This window comes from Silurus meridionalis, chromosome 9, assembly GCF_014805685.1.
Source record: "Silurus meridionalis isolate SWU-2019-XX chromosome 9, ASM1480568v1, whole genome shotgun sequence".
NCBI classification, from domain to species: Eukaryota; Metazoa; Chordata; class Actinopteri; order Siluriformes; family Siluridae; genus Silurus; species Silurus meridionalis.
Genome location: NC_060892.1, coordinates 21,576,861 through 21,595,731, shown reverse-complemented (window position 1 = coordinate 21,595,731; position 18,871 = coordinate 21,576,861). Strand labels below are relative to the sequence as shown.

The window sequence follows — 18,871 nt, the reverse complement described above, 5'->3', positions numbered from 1 at the left end:
TTGAACCTTCATTGTAATTTTGTCTTGTGTGTTTTCTTTTCATGCTCTACAAACAACCTTAACAGGGTTCTAGCTTTAGTCCCTGACTAAGTTCAACTCGCTGTGGTTTGGTGCCGTGAGAAGGGTCAAGTGTGCTTTTCCTGTTTTTCTTTGTAATGAGTTTCCATGGGGTTTTCTTCACTGAACATCATGATCAGTTTTAGCATTTTTAGCTGCATGGCAGTTTGCTAGAGTTACATACATTTTCATGAAGATGGTTCATCTAAATGAGGGGTACCCAAATTTGGAACAGCCCTAAATATATGTTTTACTCATATCATACAGTATCTCACAAAAGTGAGTACACCACTTCCATTTCAGTAACCATTTTAGCATAATCCTCTAAAGGGACAATACTATAGAAATGAAACTTTATATACGTGTGTGTGTATATATATATATATATATATATATATATATATATATATATATATATATATATATATATATACATAATACTGCCATTATTGTCTAAATAGCTGACAACAAAAATGAGTACCAGTGTTGTGCTAGTTACTAAGAAATAGTAACAAGTTACAGTTACACAAACACAAAACTGACTTAAACACAAAGTAATTTTTAAACACAATTTAAGTCAGACGAGCACAAACTGAATATATATCTCAAGGATTTCTGAAATAAATAACAAAACAAGCTAAATAATATATTCAGAATAAAAAAACTAAAGTGGTTTCTGCATCATAAAAGCTGTTGTGTTGAGCCCTTAAACATGTTCCTTTCACAGCTTAAGTAGGAAAACTATCAACAATGTACAACATAACACCGGGTTAGCTTCTAGCTTCGTCGAGGCATGGAGTTTCTGGAGGTGCTTCGACAGATTGGAGTTGCTGTTTATCGCAGTAGATATGACCTTCGAACCAGAAAGACACAGCTTAAATTTGACTAAAAGGTTTTTGTCTATATGCTCAACTAAAGTGAAATAATGAGCATATTTCCACTTTGAGAAACTCGGCTTGCTTTTGCTTTGACTCGCCATTACTGCCATGTAGATCTGAATAAACAGAGACACGCCCACAGCATGTCTTCTTTGTGTTTACAGTGGTTCTCATCCACCAATCCTACAATGCGTCGCTGCTGTAAACAGGTTAGACTGTAGGTTACACTTCAGCCAAAATTAATTAATTAAAAACAGACAACGCACCATACGGTAACGGTAACAGAGTTAATTTATTTAAAAAGTAATGCGTTACAGTATTAGTAACTGTCAAAATTAACTGCGTTACTGTAACGTGTGAATATGTAAAAACTGTGATACTAGTGTTACTATTTTGTGTGAGCTTTGTTATCTATCACTACCTTAACTATCACTCCTCCTGGGCATGGAATTTACCAGAGCCGCACAGGTTGTTGCTGGGATCCTCTTCCACTCTTTTATAATGACATCACGGTGCTGCTGGATGTTGGACACATGGTGTTTCTCCACCTTCCGCTTGAGGATGCCCCACAGGAGCTCAATGGGATTCAGGTCTGGAGACATACTTGGCCACTTCATCACATTCAGCTTCCTCAGCAAGGCAGTTGTCATCTTGGCAGTGTGTTTGTGGTTGTTATCATGTTGGAAACCTGCCCGGTTTCTCAAAGGAGGGCATCAGGTGCTGCTTCAAAATGTCACAGTACATGTTGGAATCCATGTTTCCCTCAATGAACCGCAGCTCCCCAGTACCAGCAGCACTCGTAGCCCCATACCATGATGCTACCACCACCATGCTTGACTGTAAGCAAGACACAGTTTTCTTGGTACTCTTCATGGGGAGTCGCCACACATGCTGGACAGTGTGCGGGATATGGTCTGAGCACTGAGAAGAGGACCTTTCGCTTTTGCAGCCTCTAAAGCAATGGTAGCAGCACTCATGCGTCTATTTTTTAAGCCCTTTAAAGTTTTTCTGCACCTGATGCACAGCACAAAGACTCAGCTTCTTTGATGGACAATTGCGAGGCCTGTTCTGAGTGTAACCCATCTTGGAAAACCTCCGTATGACCCTGACCACTGTACTGTAACTGTTGTTGCCCGCTATTTTGACAAAAATGGCTGTATGTTGAAGTATTTTTCACCACCACTGTACAAATTGTGAATAAAAATAATTGCAATGATGTGGAAGTTTAAAATTTCAATATTTTATTTAGAATACAACATAGATAACATATCAAATGTTTAAACTGAGATGTGTGGCATCAACACATCTCAAAAAAATTGGGACAAGGCCATGTTTAAGACTGTGTGGCATCCGCTCTTCTTTTTATAACAGTCTATGATAATAGTCATGATGTTGTAATTGATGCAGTATGTGGTCTGGCATTGTCATGTTGGAAAATGCAAGGTCTTCTCTGAAAGAGACGATGTCTGGATGGGAGCAATGTTCTAGAACTTGGATATACCTTTCAGCATTGATGGTGCCTTTCCAGATGTGTAAGCTGCCCATGCCACACACACTCATGCAAACCCATACCATCAGAGATGCCGGCTTCTGAACTGAGCACTGATAACAACTTGGGTTGTCCTTATCCTCTTTAGTCCGGATGACATGACGTCCCAGTTTTCCAAAAAGAACTTCAAATTTTAATTTGTCTGACCACAGAACAGTTTTCCCCTTTTCCACAGTCCATTTTAAATGTGACTTGGCCCAGAGAATACGCCTGCGCTTCGTCTGGATCATGTTTAGATATGGCTTCTTTTTTGACCTATAGAGTTTTAGCCGGCAACGGCAAATGGCACAGTGAATTGTGTTCATGGACAATGTTTTCTGGAAGTATTCCTGAGCCCATGTTGTGATTTACATTACAGTAGCATTTCTGTATGTGATGCAGGGCCCGAAGATCTCGGGCATCCAGTATGATTTACCGGCCTTGACTCTTACGCACAGAGATTGTTCCAGATTCTCTGAATCTTTGGATATTATGCACTGTAGATGATGATAACTTGAAACTTTTTGCATTTTTTCTCTTAGAAACTCCTTTCTGATATTGCTCCACTATATTTTGCCGCTGCATTGGGGGAATTGGTGATCCTCTGCCCATCTTGACTTTTGAGAGACACTGCCACTCTGAGAGGCTCTTTTTATACCCAATCATGTTGCCAAAATGACCTAATAAGTTGCAAATTGGTCCTCCACCTGTTCCTTAAATGTACATTTAACTTTTCCGGCCTCTTATTGCTACCTGTCCCAACTTTTTTGGAATGTGTAGCTCTCATAAAAAACTAAAATGAGCCAATATTTGGCATGACATTTCAAAATGTTTCACTTTCAACATTTGATATGTTAGCTATATTCTATTGTGAATAAAATATAAGTTTATGAGATTTGTAAATTATTGCATTCCTTTTTTATTTACAATTTGTACAGTGTCCCAACTTTTTTGGAATCGGGTTTGTAGATTTATTCTTTGCTAGAGACTCAAAGCACTTTTGTACGTCACTCTGGAGAAGGGCAACTGCTAAATGCAAATGTAAATGTAAATGTATTTTCAGGGGACAGTAAATCTGTACTGCTATACAAGCTGCAAGTTTTATTTCTATAGTATTGTCCCTTGAGAAGATATACTAAATATACTAGGGTGTACTCACTATTGTGAGATACTGCATTTGTATTTGATCATAAAGGTTTGCTTACAAACACAAAATTTATTTTACTTATTAATAGAGGTCTATGACCTGACAGTTGCACGAACATGAAGCGTTCATAATTAAGTCATCCCATTCAGCAGAAATGAAAAATACTTTTCTCTTGCCATGGTTTTGGAAGCATCCACCTAAAACGCCAGTGAATTTCCTTATGGGTTTTCTTGTCGTGTCATTTCCTGTTTATTTCTTCCTGTCTCGAGAGAAGATTGATTGCAATTTCAATTAAAAACACTCCTTTTAAAGCTTAGTAGATAACTAAAAATAGATCATGCTTATTGTACCATATTCAATGTGTGTGTGTAGTCTCAGATAATGCAGCCACAGGGTGTTAAAATACCTGACCACAGCATCTTTCGATTCTTCTCTATTACATCTGCAACATCCAAAATGAATAAGCAGCATCAAGGAAAATACCGGAACCTGCCTTTAAAGCAACAAACCTAAAGGTTTTAAATGCATCAGTTGCCTTTGTACTCTTGCGAAACTGGCATGAAGTTATTTAGAAAATCCCGTATGCCCACAGTATGCCGATGACTTCTAATTTCGGTTCTATTCATTTTTTATGTAGGTGGTTGAAAGAGAAGATGCTTTCAGATTTTGTGAAGAAAGAAAAAGTCAAGTGAGAGAAAAGAAGGGCTAGAATGAAAAAAGAGGAAACGGTGCTAAAGTATTCATGCTTTTTAAATTAATCTGTCAATCTGTTTGCATAAAGATGGGACAAGGACAAGGACGCACAGTGTTGGCGCGGCAGAGTACTACGCCTACACAGATATCTGGTGCTTCGCCCATTAAAATGCACAGTCCTTATATTACTCAGCTGCACATTATGTGTTCAGCCAGAACATTAAAACCACTCACAGGTAAATAAAACCAGTAAAGAAGGTGGCCTGGTATGGTCTACCTAAACATCAAGGTGCATCCCTTCATGAGAAGCAGTGGTGCAGTTACTGCAGTGGTCTCTCACACAGTTGTCCAGTAATGAACTAAGGAAAATGACAGTGTTCAAGGTGTTAGGATTTGAGTTAGTCATAGAACAACATGATAGTGGAAGCTTTTAAAGGTCAAAGTGGATTTAGTCCATGTGTGGCTACAACATATATAGACATAAACATGAAAACTGTCCAGCTTTACCCTTTTTTTAACTATCCATGGTGTGAGAATGGTACTGAACTCATAATTCTTTAGTTTTTATTAATGCATCGATTTTAAAAAAGTGTGAATCGGATACAAGTTGCCATTTGTATCTTGATGCATCGTTCTTTAACATATATGCATACAATTTTAAATCAAATAAAAAACAATTTATTTACAATATATTTACTTTTATTATATAGAACGTGACCAATAATTTGTGATCAATATTTTATATGTAGGTTGATTTCTCCTCACTTAACTGTTTCTCAAACATGGCAGAGGTAGAGCTGCGTATTCCTGTAGACAAAACAGGAAAAGAAAGGGCTGTGCATTAGATGTCAGAAGACTCTTAAATAAATGTGTAATTTGCTGTATGTCTTGAACAAAGACTGTACTATATTGAAGAGCATGACATAGTTCTTCCATTGCACCGTATTGCATTAAATTGCATTACATCATCGCTGCATATGTATCTTTAATCTATCGTATCTATGTAAAACCAACGATCATAAAATAAATGTAAAATTCAACCTCCCTTCTTTTATGTCAAAACACACAGCTCTTCTCAATCATTTAAAGGTATGTAGCTGTTTGATGTGATTTATTCATCTGATTTTATTTCATTTCATAGTACTGTAGCCATGACTGTATATCACAGAATCTCATCTCCCTGTTTTCCACATTGTGTACTGATGATGAGGTCAAAGCTCCACAGATGCATCATTTGTTTTTATTATAAATGCATTGAAAATGTGAAAACCTTTTTGTGGATGCTCAGATGTGCCCTTGATATGTATAAGTCTCAAATGACATGAAATTAATTTAGATTTTTAGGTTGCATATGCACTGTCACATTGTCTAGTCATTTTTCTTCAAACCATTATATTGTATCTTAGTATTGTAACTAATTCTGCTAGTTTTTCTGCAAGCTTGCTGAAATATCAGTTGACTGAAGTTAAACTTACCATTTTTTGACAAATCGGGGTTATTCTAGCTGTGCAAAAAAGTAGGAGTGTGTCATTTAGAGCTTTAGTAGTAGTTCTGAGTGCTGAGAACACAATGGGACTAAGAGGGAAGAAAATGGCAGACGTCGTGCTGAAGAAAACTTGTCACAACTCCAACCTGGCATTTTGTTGAATTGTAGGTTTGGCAGATTCCGGTCGTTGAAGTTTAACACTTTTATGCATTTTATTGTCAACATGGTGACATTTTCATAACGTAGTGGGTTGACAAGTGTGTATATAATCACCTGGAAACACATTTATTACAGTAAATGTGGTTTGATCCCTTAGAAAGAAAGGGCGAGTGGTGGAGAAAACGCAAACGAACTGATAATCCAGTAACGAGGACATGAGTGTGCAACTAAACACCAGCGGGTAAGCTTTTGGAAATCTTTGATAATTAAAGCTTTTAGATATGAAGTCCAACAGCGAACAAAGGAAAAGTAATTGCACTCAATGGCGTTTATTTTGAATTCTCATTTAGCTTTAGGACTAATCCAATTAATTCTGTTACACACATGCACAAAGTTCTCTAATAAGGTTAATAACAATAGCTGCCAGCAGTGATTAGGAAGCTGAGAACTTAATGACCAAGGCATACAGAAGTCCACTAGTGTTATTAGAGCGTGATACAGGCGTCTGGATGCAAATATAACACCATGATGTGGCCTCATTTCCTGTTTGTGATAAAAGCACGGTTGAATGACATGGGTATTGTTAGCAGAGATGCAGCACCAGATAAATGAGTCCATGAAAATGTCAAACAGCACACAACTGCACTAAAACCTCAGGTGGATGATGTGTAAACCCCCGCTCTAACTAACTTTGTTAGTTGTTGTTTACTTTGTTATATTGAATTAAACTTTCTTTCGGCTTCTCCCATTAGGGGTCGCCACAGCGGATCATCCGTATTCATGATCCGCATGTCCGATTTGGGACATGTTTTTACGCTGGATGCCTTTCCTAACGCAATCCTCCCCATTTATCCGGGCTTGGGACTGGCATTAAGAATGCACTGGCTTGTGCAACCCTAATGGCTGGGGTTAGTTTCCTGACCGGGCCGCAGCGGTGAGAGCGCGCATCCTAACCACTAGACCACCATCTACTTTGTTATATTGAATTGTTATACCTTTTTTTAAATGAGGAAAAGCCATAAACAAGATAAAGTAATCTAATCTGATCTAACTCTAACCTGGCATCGTTTTAGCAAGCACTTTCTGAATTTCTTTTTGTCCAGTCACTTTTATTGTAATACATATCTACAGTGTGTATGAGAGCGAATGCTGAAACATACTACAGGCAAGTAAAGGATGCAGATTTGGCAAAAAAAAAAAAAAGTTAATTTTTTTTTTTAAGGAGAAGGCGCCCTCTCCTGGTGAACACACAGCATTACCTGAGGCATAACTAAAAACAAACAACAAAAAATCATTATATTCCCAATTCTGTTGAAATAAATTAGGAAAAACAATCTGAAAACTGGGAGGTGGGGGTTGGAATACAAGCTACATCGCGCAGTAGAAGGCTTTGTTTCTGAGAAACTTATAGGACTAGAGTGTGTGTGTGTGTGTGTGTGTGTTCTTGAGACTAGATGAAACATGAATGAGAGGGAGGGAAGTGGAGTGGTGTGGTTGCAGGGAGAAGAGGTGGTGAAGGTGGAGGAGTTTAGGTACCTGGGCTCAACAGTGCAAATTAATGGAGAGAGTGGTAGAGAAGTGAAGAGTGCAGGCAGGGTGGAGTGGGTGGAGAAGAGTGATAGCAGGAGTGATTTGTGATAGAAGGGTATCTGCAGGAGTGAAAGGGAAAGTTTATAGGACTGTGGTGAGACCTGCGATGTTGTATGGATTAGAGACAGTGGCATTGAGTAAAAGACAGGAGGTGGAGCTGGAGGTAGCAGAGCTGAAGATGTTGACATTCTCATTGGGAGTGATGACGATTGACAGGATTAAAAGTGAGTTTATTAGAGGGACAGAGTATGTAGGACGTTTAGGGGGGAAAAGTGAGAGAGGCCCAATTGAGATGATTTGTACATGTGCAGAGGAGGGACATGGGGTATATCGGTAGGAGAATGAAAGAGAAAGGCCAAAGAGGAGGTTTATGGATGTGGTGAGGGAAGACATACAGGTAGTTGGTTTGAAAGAGGCAGATGTAGAGAAGAGAATAGTATGGAGACAGATGATCCGCTGTGGCGAACCCTAAAAGAAGCAGCCGAAAGAAGACAACGACACCAACACACAAAAAGTCTAAGTTTATGTACATGTTGCAGATATACTCTGTATAGCTATTTGAATTATATGGATGGATGATTACATGAATGTTGCACAGATTTCACATTACACACACTAAGTTATTAGGCACAAATGTGTAAAAGTTAATATTTTGACACTGTCCAGATCCCTATTAGTCAAGCTGTAATGCCTATTTTTGGTGTTTTTGTTCATCATGGGGATTGTTTATTCACACATTATTGGGCATGAGGTCATAAATTGCCAACTACATATACGAGGTAGTATCAAAAAGTTCAGTTTACAAGAAAGTACCTTGTGTTTACACACAATCACCTTCCAAATAGTTCACTTGCACAGTAATTCTGTGCTCCCAAGGTTCCTGCCACTTCTGCAATGTGTCCTGGAAATCTTCTCTCCAAAATGTTTCAGGCACCTTCTGCTATTCATGCTGTATCTCCACAGTGGTATCAAAACAGCGACCTTTGAACAGGAGCTTTATCTTTGAGAAGGCGGTGAAGTCCGAAGCAGAAATAAATCTGGCGGGTAGGGTGGGTCGGTAGGTGAGATCATGTGGATTTTTTTATATTTTCAATTTTCATGCACAAGTCGTGGAATTGTTTCAGGGAGTTGGTCTTCCTGTGCCCAGTTGCATGCAGAATTTCATGATGAAATAGCAGACGTGGTCAGAATAGCACCACTAGTCTTGAAACTTTGATATCAGCTCGTATTCAAAGGCAATTTGGGAACATACGAGTCATTAAGGGAGATACTGAACAGATAAAGGAAAAGCTGACCCCACATCCACATCAATTAGCACAAAACCTGAGTCACTGGATTTTACTCTTCCTCATTAGCACTACAGAGCATTACATAGCTGCAGGCTAGAAATTCAGCAGGGAACCTGAAAGACACAGAGGAAGAAATGAGAGGCAAGTGACATTTAATGAGTAGAGAATGCGCACCACAGAGCGCGTTCGCAAAGATCACTGGGTGCAACGCTAATAATCCGAGCGAGAAATGCCAACAAGGGCAATTTTAAGCTAACTGATGGACTGGTCAGCATATGGTCCAAGTCAAGCTGAGGAGAAAAGCAAACATGGATGCATGATGGCAATTTGAGCTTCGCCATGTGACTAGAATACAAACTGGTTCTTTTGCAATTTAATTGGAAATCGTTCTAGAAGTTTAAACAGCCAAACAGTGGTTTTGGTCCGAGTTTTGGTGTTTGGCTTGGGGAAGGGAGGAGGGGGACAAAAACAAACAAATCAGGCTGGTTTATCAAGGACAAAAATCCAGAAATAAAAATCATTTATTTGATGAGAAACACTTTCAGGTGAAATTAACTTTAAACAGCCTGTGGACAAACTACAGTTTTGTCCATGATATACATGGTACAGCTAAAAGAATGCTAAATATCAGAAATATATATGATATATATAATGCTTTTGTTACTTCTAGATTAGACTACTGTAACGCTTTACTGTCTGGGTGTGCAAGTAAGTGCATAAATAAGCTTCAGTTAGTCCAGAATGCAGCAGCAAGGGTCCTCACTAGATCTAGGAAATACGACCACATCACCCCTGTTTTAATCAGTCTACACTGGCTCCCAATCAAATCTCGCATTGACTATAAAATATTACTACTGACGTATAAAGCACTTAACGGTCTCGCACCGCAGTATCTGAGTGAACTTCTGTACCAGTATGATCCTCCACGCCTACTTAGATCAAAAGGTGCTGGCTATCTGTTGGTTCCTCAAATAATGAAGACTACAGCAGGGGCAGATCTTTCTTATAAAGCCCCACAGTTATGGAACAGCCTTCCAATCAGTGTTCGGGACTCAGACACAGTCTCAGTGTTCAAGTCGAGGTTGAAAACGTATTTATTTAGTCAAGCCTTTTATCAGTAGATTTCTTAGGTAAAGGCACAGATCTGAGGAACATGGATATAGAGTGTTTGGTGAACTGGTATATTTGTATGCTGTCGTCCCCTCACATTCACACGTTCACTCAGGTTTGTTGACGGTGGTGTGGTGGGTCGTCTCTTATCCCAGAGATCCCTCATGTCTGTGTTACCTTCTGGTTCTCCCTTTTAGTAATGCTGCCATAGCGAGTCTTGCTGGAGTCCAAACTGCACAGTGACATTAACTTTCATACACCAATAGTTACACTTAATAATCCATATCCTTCTCTTCCCGTCACCCTCTCTCTCTCTCTCTCTCTCTCTCTCTCTCTCTCTCTCTCTCTCTCTCTCTCTCTCTCTCTCTCTCTCTCTCTCTCTCCCCCATGCTCCTGAGGCTCCAGTGACCAGTGTTCCTGCCCCTCTCCCTCCTTGGATCTTCACACTTCTGTGCAGCTCGGACGGTCTCTTAATTCGGAGTAGAACGGGTGCTTTGAGGACGGATTGGACTGTAGTTGGTGTCAGCGGTCTGCTGCACTGACTCGGGAGTGCAGTTTGCTTCTGATCATCATCACTGTACCCCACAACATTGTATATCTGCTTCAAATGGACATTTGGTGCAACCCAGATGAGGATGGGTTCCCTCTTGAGTCTGGTTCCTCTCAAGGTTTCTTCCTTATGCCATCTCGGGGAGTTTTTCCTTGCCACAGTTGCTCATCAGGGACAAACATACTTACAAAGAACATATTTATGTTTAACCACCACATTATCTGTGTAAAGCTGCTTTGAGACAATGTTCATTGTTAAAAGCGCTATACAAATAAAAATGAATTGAATTGAATTAATATGCTAAGTTGAAAAGAAAAGATTAACAACATCAAATGAAATGACAAAAACTGTATGACACTTATACAGTACAGTCTAATACTTGACCAGGAAATGAAAATACCTTTGAGTTGCTTTGAAGGCCGTAGATCAGCTTCAGAGCTCGGAGTCTCCTGATATCAAGCGACGTCAAAAGCCTCAGTACTGGAAGATGAGGCTTCCGCAGGTGGGATGCCTTTCTGAGCATGTGTGTTAATATGCAAAAAAGACTTGCATGTAACTTTCACATTCCCTTTTAAGCATAAGGTACAAGCAAAATCAGTTAAAGAATCAATAGACCAACCTGCAGAAGCAATAGAAGAACCTGCAGAAGCCTGGACCTTAGCGACCTGTTCCGTGCTCTGGGACTGAAAGGAAAGAAAAAAAAAAAATCTAGTTTTGTAATCGGAAATAAATCTGGTGATTTCCAAAGAAAGACTTAAATATTAAATATTTCCAACTCAAAACATCCACTTTAAATGGAGCTCATTGGGCAAAACACTTTCTGCACCGATTTAACAGGGGAAACATTTACACTAGAGCTCAACTGATTCATCAATTTTGCCAATTAATCATTGCCGATGGACTGCTGGAACTATTGCCAAAAATCCATTCCGGTAGTTTTTCCAGGTTGCGTTATACACTAGGTGATCGGCCTCGAGAGGCAAAATCACTGATGTCATGTGCCGTTTAAAGCCCTATTCGGATGGGACTAGTTTTACAGGGGGTCGTTAGATAAATTTCTGTTTCACAGAGGTACTTTGTGGTTTTAATCCCGTCCGAATCTGCCATGTCTGTCTTTTTCCTCACACGACCTCTGTAAAAATTCCAGAGCAAATTACCTACTGTTTTTTAGCAAACTCTGCGCTCCTCTGAGAAATCTAATCCCGTCCGAATGCGAATGTCTGTGATTGGCGAAAAAGTTTTTTTTCAAAACGCGTTTACTTGTGTGTTTTGGTCAACGTGAACTTCCGTACTAACCCTAGCATGCCGGTATTCAAATTTCTGCTTTCTGCGCACCAATAATGCATGTAGAGGTCTTGTGCAACGCCCACATGTAAAACACAGACACTCCTACCTCCGCAATAAACACGGAGATGTTAGTCCCGTCCGAATCCATACATGAAATGACAGACGTCGGCTGAAAACTCAAACGTCGTTTGGAAAACTAGTCCCGTCCGAATAGGGCTTTAGTCTTCATTTTGGATGCAACTTTTTATCTAGACTGCTATTTTGCTTTAGTCTGAATAAATGTTTTTCCCCCCTCAATATTTAAATTTTATTCCGTATCCATTTGAAAAACTTGATTGTTTATCAGTAAGTACACTCCAACCTAGCTACCAGTATTGATAAAATCCACTGTTAGCTGAGGAAACCACAAAATGTTCTTGATTTACCGTTTGGGTTGTTGAAACGGAATGCTTCATCGCTCTCTTCAAGCGAGCTTCAACTTTGGACTCACTACCGTTCTCAATCAGGCTCAGATGATTCATAATCTGTCAAATCAGAAATCACAAAAATTAAACACTTTAAAACCACTAAAAAATAAATAATAGAAAAACTCCAGGACAGGAAATGCTCATAGTTCATAGTCGCTGCATGCATAGGCATGAGACGATACACTGAAGCCAAAAGTCATTTGGCACTAAAGGAAAATGGCATCAGAATATCCAGTGTCAAATTGACCAATTTATTCCATTTGATTATCTTAACTTTTGTTTCAGTATACTTTGAGGGAGTTAAATTTCCTTTTACACAATTCATGCCGTTTATTCTACTACCTTGATTGTAGACCTCAAATTAAACAAGCCAGATCCAGACACTGCTGTGCAGTCAGCTGTGCATGACAACCATCCCCCTTTAGCACCAACACTCTCATTACAAGCAATAGAGGGAGAAGAAACCCTGCTAGAGCAGGTGGTGGAAATAAAGGGCTAAGATTTGTTTTAGGACAGAGGCTATAAGTGTTCTCCTGTGCAGTGACATCTAAATACAAACAAGTGAGTTTTAGTTGTTAGAATGATTGATGGGTCTGATAAAATCAGCTCAATCATCATTTATACTCTTAAAAAAACATTCTGAAGCTGAATCTCACAGAGAATGATAGAAATTGGGGGATTGTTATGAAGATTAAAGACTCCAGGAACAAATATGTAAATTAGATATGGCTCCAGTTAGTCTCCCTTCATGGTCAAAGCTTAATTCAAATTATAATTACAAATATAGTATTTCTTTGAAAGAACATGAAAACATCAGACACCAGGAAAATCAAGTTATGTTTGGGGGGACAAAAAGTAGAAGAGAAAACTTAAATTGATTTACTATATTAGGGGTGTAACGGTACACAGTCATACTGAACTTTTTCGGTACAGGGCTTTCAGATCAGTATCCCTTCACCCAGACTCAACGTGCTACAACGGCTTGTATCTAAACAGTAGCCAACCAAGAAAGTCATTGTTCACTGTCTTCCTCCTTCCTTTCACAACTATCTTTTGGCATCTTTTGGCATCTTCGTGTGTTTAAAAATCAACACCGGTAGAAGTATTTCTCCCGAAGCCGTGCAGCTCAGAACACAGGTGAGGTGCGTTTTTTCGTTTCCGTTCGGACATTTCATTGGTCTAATGTTATGGGGTTCAGTTTTTTGGCTTGAAGTTTGTGAAACCGGGAAAAACCCAAAAAATCCATAAATTAGCCGCTTCGTTGTTTAAGCCGCGGGGTTTAAAACGTGGGAAAAAAGTAGCAGCTTATAGTCCGAAAAATACGGTACTTCATTTAATTAATGTAATAAAGAAAGTGTATTGCATTAATTTGATTAACAAATATTTTGTATATTATTGAACCGAGCAGGCATTATATTTAAAATTGTTTTAAAAATGTAAACTTGTTCACAAAGATTATTAAACTGTATTATATATAATAAAAACAAGTACTGTACTGTGACTTAAACAGAGGTAAAGACCGTGAATTTTGTGTACCCCTACTATCTATAGTAACCCCAAATACGTCTGTGTACAATCAGGATCACCCAGATCAGACTAGACCCAGCATGCAAAAATGACGCAACCACAACTAATCTAAATGTTAAGAATCCTACCTCAGCTTAAAAGTTGCTGCTGCAGCAGCTGCAGCAGCAGCAGCAGCAGAGTCAGCGTTCGGCTTGCATAGAAGACTAGCGTTAGCCAGCCCTGAAGTTTTTTCCTCCACCTGAAGTTGAAAAGAAATGCGCTAGGCATCATTTATTCTGTATTCAGGTACCCCACCTGGCCGATGAGTTTGTACACTTGCTCTCCACAGACTTTATAAGCCGCCACAACTGTGTTTAGCGCAGCGTTACGGACAGCAGTGTCTCGATCGCCGATTTCGCGCAAGGATTTCGCCGTCCAACGAGAGAGCAGAGCTCCTCCAGACACTCTGCAGATGAATTAGAAAAACAGAATTAATAAGGCAATATGAGCCATTTTCACATTTTGCGTGAAATCGCTGCTACTTTCAAGAATTTTTCTTAAAAGGAGAAAATCCTGGCAATTCCACAGAGGGAGTGAAGGAAGGAAAAAAGATGTTATTCAAAGTATGATGAAAGAAGTAGAAATGTATATTAACACGCACACACACACGTATTACCCAAATCTAAAATGTAAACTATTTAAATGTTTCTATTTATTTTATCTTAATTTAATCAACTTAATATAAAAAAATGCATAACATTAATTTGATTATTCTAAATTGTATTATTTACATTATATACACACAAACTAAACCGTGACTCAAAAACCGAGGTGCACCAAGCCGTGACTTTTGTGTAAAGTTACACCCCTAAAATATCCAATTCAGGGCCATGCACAGACCTTTTGAGGGGCATGTGCTGAAACTGAAAAAGGGCACCCCCCTCCCTTTTTTTATATCAAGATTATTTAGTAACACCACCAAAAAAAGGGCACTTCGGAGTGTAAGGGCAAAAAGGGCATGTGCTCTGCACAGGTTGAGCCCTACCTGTGCACGTGCCTGATCCAATTCATAGCTGATTTCAGGAAACAACTATTCTGAATATTGAGGCACATCACAGGTCTGAACAAAATCATTGGACAGTGCAGGGGGACGTAATCCGGATTTACTTACCAGCTCTCTGCTTGGAGTTTTTAGACTTTGTGCCGTCCATGAGAAAAGGGAAGACTCTGCTCGCTGGGTAAACTTTATGCAACAAGCCGAAGACGCACTTCTTTCCGCACCACGTCTTTTTGTTCGCCCATCTGAAAAAGTGCACAGGGTTTCAATGTGGTAGAGCATAAGAAACCACTACATCTTATTCTCGGGATTATTATAAGATAAAGCACATTACATCCTTCATGTAATACAATTTTATTGTAGAAATGTTGCTCATCACATTTGACCCAATATCAAAAGTAAAATGATTGATGTCAGTATTAAAAATGTACACATTCAAATAAGTTATGTTCCAAGTGTGAGGGAAGATATGCATTTTCTTGTCTATGACAGCAGCACTACCTAATCAAAGACGTCCTGAGCTCATGTATAAAGAAAAGGGTAGATTTTCAAATCATTAGTAAACAAAACGCCAGAGAATTTCATTAGTGTTCTACCTTTACCTTTAGGGTGAAGTAAGGGATGAACAGCGCAGCCTCATGCTCAGTGAGATAGTAGTCCTGGTTACTAAGACTGACAAAGAGAAGCTTGAGATACTCCAGAGCTTTCATCAGCCTTCTGGTGTTCGTATCAAAGAAGCGCAATGTGAACCACTTGAGGATCAGATCCAAACAGCTTACTGTGGCCCCGGTCTCTGCCTCCAGTTGCTAAGAGAAAAATAAATAAATATTGTTATAGCAGCCACAGTTCATATAACATGCACCCAAGAGCTCAGAACAGTGCAACTGCTGTTTATAAGGTTAATAATCAGCATTGCGGCAACTAGGGTAATGTGGAAGAGCTGAGCAGGTCTAGGATTCACCTCCATCATGGTGCTGATTGCCCTAATGTGCTTCTGGAAATCCGTATGAAGAGGTCCTCCATCAGCCATTTAGCCATCTGATTCTTCAGCAGGTCAACAAACTCCTCTCGTGGTGTTAAAAAGTTCTACTTCAACACCTACAAACACCAGCAGGGAAGTTGCAATACACATAAGCATGATAAATAAGTGCACAAAACACTGGTTAAGAGTCCAAGTAGAGATCCGACAAAAAACATGCCTTTAAACTTCTCTTCTTTAATCCGCTGCTCTTTCCTGTTTGGAACAACGACGAAGATGGGACCGTTCCGCTCTTCCTCAACTTTGCCGGGTGGTTTCTTCATAAGTGCCTAAAAAACGATTTAAGAAAAGCAGCAAGAAAGGAAGAAACCCTTCAAGCAATTTTATGCAGTTCAAAATAAAAATACATTTTATCCAACCGTGTTTTAAATTTGACTATAATAAGAGACACACACTGACCTTAGTTTTGGGTTCAGCTGCTTGTTTGGCCTTTTTCAATTCTGCTGGTGGTGTTTCACTCAGAGGAACAGCTTTGTCTGAAACTATGAACACAAACAAATGCATTGGAATCACTGAGATGTCAGTCACCCAAAAAAAAAATAATTCATGTTTGTAATAAGAATAACCCTGTGTGTCTCAAGTAGCCAAGTTCTTTGATTCGCGAGCTATATATAGGATTTCAAGAGGGGGGAATGTTGCATTCTGCAATACCGTGATATAATGCAACTTCCTCTTGCCACACTACACTCACTGTTGCATCTAAACCACTTTCTACATGTCCAAATTTATGTACGTTTCGAAAGTTATGAAAACGGCTTATGGGTTCTGCTAAGAAATAAATTGGGATATTTATAAAGGATTTTCAGAGTCTCAAATCCGGGCTGGGTTTAATCTCTAGTTTCTCTGCGATGCTCATTGAGCAGTTTAACATAGATGCGGTAACCACTAACCAGGAGGCGCTACAGGGGGCTTCACGATGCTTGTGGAAGCAGGTGCTGCTTTACTCAGAGCTGCAGGTTTGGCAGGCATGGCGGATCTTGCTTTTTCCAGCAAGCCAACCACCAAATTTGAAATGAGCTCATTTTTGCATACAAATGTAGATTTTCAGTTTAAACATATGTTCTCCATGTTCTATTGTAAAATGTTGAATATAAAAAAATAAATAAATAAAAGTCCCAAAATTTCTGGAATTAAGATTGTTAAAAAACACCCCAAAAAATAAATTCATTACTAAAAATTCAGGAACAGAATATGGATGTAGGAACACGTGTACTGGAACTTTTCGAGCGAGTGGCGGCCGCCAGAGAGTGGACCGGAATGGAGAGCGCTCTCCGCCTGCTGCCGCTGCTTTCCGAAGAAGCCCAGCAGCTACCGGCGGACCGTATGCTGGAGTACGGCGATCTGAAGCGGGCCATCCTCCAGCGAGTGGGTACCGTACCGCCTGCCCGAACACAAAAAAAAAAAAGTGGTACGGGAGGAACTTCAGGCCATGCTCGACATGGGGGCGGTCGAGGAGTCCCACAGCGACTGGAGCAGCCCAGTGGTCTTGGTTTCCAAGCCCGACAGGTCGGTCCGGTTCTGTGTGGACTATCGTAAGGTCAACGCGGTGTCTAAATTTGACGCGTATCCAATGCCTCGCATCGACGAGCTGCTTGATATTGGATACTGGCAGATCCCCTTGACGCCAATATCCCGGGGAAAAAAACGGCTTTCTCCACTCCGTTCGGTTTACACCAGTTCGTAACACTTCCGTTTGGTTTGTTCGGAGCCCATGCGACGTTTCAACGTCTGATGGACCGGATTCTCCGCCCGCACAACGGTTACGCCGCTGCGTATCTAGAGGACATTGTCATTTACAGCAATGACTGGCAGCGGCATCTGCAACATCTCAGGCCAGTCCTGCGGACCTTAAGATGGGCAGGGCTCACGGCGAACCCGAAGAAGTGCGCGAATGGGGAGGGTGGAGGTACGGTATCTGGGTTTCCACTTGGGTCATGGGCAGGTGCGTCCCCAGATAGACAAGACGGCAGCGATTGCGGCCTGTCTGAGACCTGAGACCAAAAAGAAGGTGAGACGGTTCCTGGGGCTGGCAAACTATTATAGGAGGTTCATCCCCATGTTTTCGGACGTCACCAGCTCGCTGACCGATCTCACTAAAAAGGGAGCTCCAGATCCAATCCAGTGGTCTGAGCCGTGCCAACAGGCTTTTATGCGTGTTAAAGCCGCGCTCTGCGGGGGTCCGCTTTTGCATGCACCTGATTTCTCTCTCCCCTTTGTTTTGCAGACCGACCCGTCGGATGGAGGGCTGGGGGCCGTGTTGTCCCAGATGGTGGAGGGGGAGGAACGGCCGGTGCTGTTCATAAGCCGTAAGCTGTCGGTGCGGGAAAGACGGTACAGCACTATCGAGAGGGAGTGCCTGGCCATCAAGTGGGTGGTTCTCACCCTCCATTACTATCTGCTGGGACGGGCCTTCACCCTCTGTTCGGACCACGCCCCGCTCCAGTGGCTCCATCGCATGAAGGATACCAACGTGCGGATCACTCGGTGGTATCTGGCACTTCAGCCATTTAAGTTCGAGGTGGTCCACAGACCGGGGGCACAGATGGTCGTGGCCGACTTCCTCTTGCGACAGGGGGAAGTCGGCCACGACTTCCCCCTGATGTCTGTGCTTTCGTTTCAGTGATCAGGAGGCGCATAAAAGCCGAGGGAGCGGAGGCATGTGTGTGTGTGTGTGTGTGTGCGCGTGTGCCAGTAGTGCCGTGCGAGCACTGAGCGACCAGACACCAGTGTGATATAGTTAAAGACATTCAATAAAGAACGGCAGTGACGCCAGTGAACCGACCTGTTGTGGCTGTCCTTTTTCCTCCCTCCCACTCGCTCTCCCACACCCTACTCAACATAGAGCATGAAGACAAAATGTTCTTGTAAATATTTAAGTAATTGTGTTTTAAATGCCAAATCACCAGGACACCAAACAGAACTTTTGCTACGTTTCCTCGCGAATGTTTGCTTTATGGTGGTTTTCTTTTGGTCTGGGGAATAGAGATACAAGTCTCTGATCCATTACCACAGTAGATGGCAGTAACGC

General features: G+C 40.8%; 1 long non-coding RNA gene across 2 annotated transcripts; it reads right to left on the bottom strand.

Moving 5' to 3' along the window:
• Positions 1–8,003: 8,003 nt before the first annotated feature.
• LOC124391367 lies at positions 8,004–15,885 on the bottom strand. 2 transcript variants are annotated; one of them, XR_006926934.1, is made up of 8 exons: positions 15,766–15,885; positions 15,407–15,610; positions 14,919–15,049; positions 13,897–14,213; positions 12,200–12,298; positions 11,107–11,170; positions 10,888–11,002; positions 8,004–8,940 (listed from the first exon to the last, which is right to left on the bottom strand). It is a non-coding gene; the product is annotated as an uncharacterized LOC124391367 (long non-coding RNA). The 2 variants fall into 2 exon arrangements; XR_006926935.1 differs by having other exon boundaries at positions 10,888–10,998.
• Between the last annotated feature and the right edge of the window lie 2,986 nt (positions 15,886–18,871).